The 2,720-nt window shown below is 41.7% G+C and overlaps 1 pseudogene; it reads left to right on the top strand.

The window, feature by feature from the left end:
- The first annotated feature begins 332 nt into the window (after window positions 1–332).
- Window positions 333–492, top strand: LOC123323432 (annotated as a pseudogene).
- The last annotated feature ends 2,228 nt before the right edge of the window (window positions 493–2,720 follow it).

Below are 2,720 nucleotides of genomic sequence, written 5' to 3'. Positions count from 1 at the left end.
TCGGGTCTCAAAGGCTCCAAGACTCTAGGTATTTTTTATCTTTTTGGTCACTGTCTCACCTCACGTATCAAATCCGTCATTAACGGGGGCATTTGTCCTTTATAGCACCTTTCTCAATCATATTTCCCCTTCCCTTTCTGTTGCCTCTGCCCCTGGGCAGGTCCTTGTTAATATGAAGACCCAGGCTTATTATCTAGATTCTTACTCTAGCATCCTAATGGATTCCCTTAGCGGAGTTTGAGCACTTCCTCAAGGGCAGGGTCATATTAATCTTCAAAAATGCTGATAATGACACAGCACAGCAGCAAGAGCGAGACTCTAAAATATAAGTCAGCTTTGCGCAGTGGCAGAATCGTAGCCAATGAGGTTTATCGGAGGCGCGATTATTGCTAATTAAAACATGTCAGCTCCCGTCATTCCTCTGCTCAAAACCTTCCAGTGACTCCCCATTTCATTCACAGTATAAAAGTCTCTTTTAGGGGCACCTGGGTGGCTCAGGCCTTAAGCGTCCGCCTTCGGCTCAGGTCATGATCCCAGAGTCCTGGGATAGAGCCCCGCGTCGGGCTCCCTGCTGGGTGGGAAGCCTGCTTCTCTCTCTCCCACTCCCCCTGCTTGTGTTCCTTCTCTCGCTATGTCTCTCTGTCAAATATATAAATAAATAAATAAAATAAAAGTCTTTTATATGCAGTTCTTTAATTGAGATGTAATTGACATATAACGTATTAGTTTCAGGTGCACAACATAATGATTCAACATTTGTATATATTGGGAAATGATTAGCACAATAAGTCTGTTACCATCTGTCAGCATGCAGGTACAATTTTTTTTTGTGACGAGAACTTTTAAGATTTACTCTCTTCGCACCTTTCAAATATGCCAAACATTATTATTAACTGTAGTCGCCATCTGTACGTTATATGGAAGTTTGTACCTTTTGACCCCCTTTACCCATTTGCCCCCCCCCCTGCCTTTGGCAACCACCAATCTGTTCTCTATATCTGAGTTCAGGTTTTGGTTTTGGGGTTTTTTAAGATTCCACATATAAATGAGATCACACAACATGTGTCTTTCATATAGCCCTCAAGGTCCATCCATGTCACAAACAGCAAGATTTCCTTCCTTTTGTTTTTTAAAGATTTATTTATTTGAGAGAGGGTGCAAGAGACAGCAGGAGGGGGGGCAGAGGGAGAGGGACAAGCAGACTCCCCGCTGAGCAGGGAGCCCAGTGAGACATGGGGCTCAATCCCAGGACCCTGAGATCATGACCTGAGCTGAAGGTAGATGCTTAACCGACTGAGCCACCCAGGTGCCCCAAGATTTCCTTCTTTATTATGGCTGAATAATATTGCATTGCATCTATACAGCTGACCCTTGAATGATGCCAAGGTTGAGAGTGCTGACCCCCTGCGCAGGCAGAAATCCACATGTAATTTTTTACTTCCCCAAAACTTAACTACTAATAGCCCACTGTTGACTAGAAGCCTTACCAATAACACAGTCAATTAACATGCATTTTGTATATTATATGTAATATATACTGTGTTCTTGTAATAAGTAAAAGAAAATGTTGAGAAAATCATAAGGAAAATACATTTATAGTACTGTTGTGTTTATCGAAAAAAATCCACATATAAGTGGACCCACGAAGTTCAAACCCATGTTGTTCAAGGGTCAACTGGAGGGGCACCTGGGGGGCTAAGTCCGTTAAGTGTCTGCCTTGCGCTCAGGTCATGATTCCAGGGTCCTGGCATCGAGCCCCGCATCGGGCTCCCTGCCCAGAGGGAGCCTGCTTCTCCCTCTCCCTCTGCCGCTCCCCCTGCTTGTGCTCTCTTTCTGTCAAATAAATAAAATCTTTTTTTTTTTTTAAAGGGTCAACTGTATATACCACATCTTATTCATCCACCTTTGGACGCTTAGGTTGCTGCCATGTCTTGGCTATTGGAAATGATGCTGCAGTGAACATGGGGGTGCATACGTGTTTTCAAGTCAGCGTTTTCATTTCCTTTGGATAAATACACAGAAGTGGGGTTGCTGGATCATATGGTATTTCTATTTTTAATTTTTTGAGGCACCTCCCTCCTGTTTGCCTTCTTGGGGCACCAATTTACATTCCCATAGGGGAATGCACGGGGTTCTCTTTTTCTCCACATTCTTACAAACACCTGTTGTTTCTTACTTTTTTTTTGGTACTAGCTATTCTGACAGGTGTAAGGTGATAGCTCAGTGTGGTTTTGATTTGCATTTCCCTGATGATGAGTGATGTTGAGCATCTTTCCGTATACCTGTTGGCCACCTGAATGTCTTTTTTGAAAAAATGTCTATTCATTTGCTATTGAGCTGTATGAGGTTTTTTTATATTTTGGGTATTAACCCCTTATCAGCTAGATGATTTGCAATTATTTTCTCCCATTCAGTAAGTTGCCTTTTCATTTTGTTGAGGGTTTCCTTTTTGCTGTGTGAAGCTTTTTAGTTTGATGCAGTCCCATTTATTTAGTTTTGGTTTTTGTTGCCTTTCCTTTTGGTGTCAAATTAAAAAAAAAAAAATGTTGTCAAGGCCGATATCAAGGAGTTTACCACCTAAATTTTTTTCTAGGAGTTCTATTGTTTCAGGTCTTATGCTCAAGTCTTTAATCCATCTTGAGTTAATTTTTGTGTATGGTTAAAATAGTGGTCCAGTTTCATTCTCTTTCATGAGGCTGTGCAGTTTTTCTAGCAGTGTT

This window comes from Neomonachus schauinslandi, chromosome X, assembly GCF_002201575.2.
Source record: "Neomonachus schauinslandi chromosome X, ASM220157v2, whole genome shotgun sequence".
NCBI lineage: Eukaryota > Metazoa > Chordata > Mammalia > Carnivora > Phocidae > Neomonachus > Neomonachus schauinslandi.
This window is presented reverse-complemented; position numbering and strand designations above follow the sequence as displayed.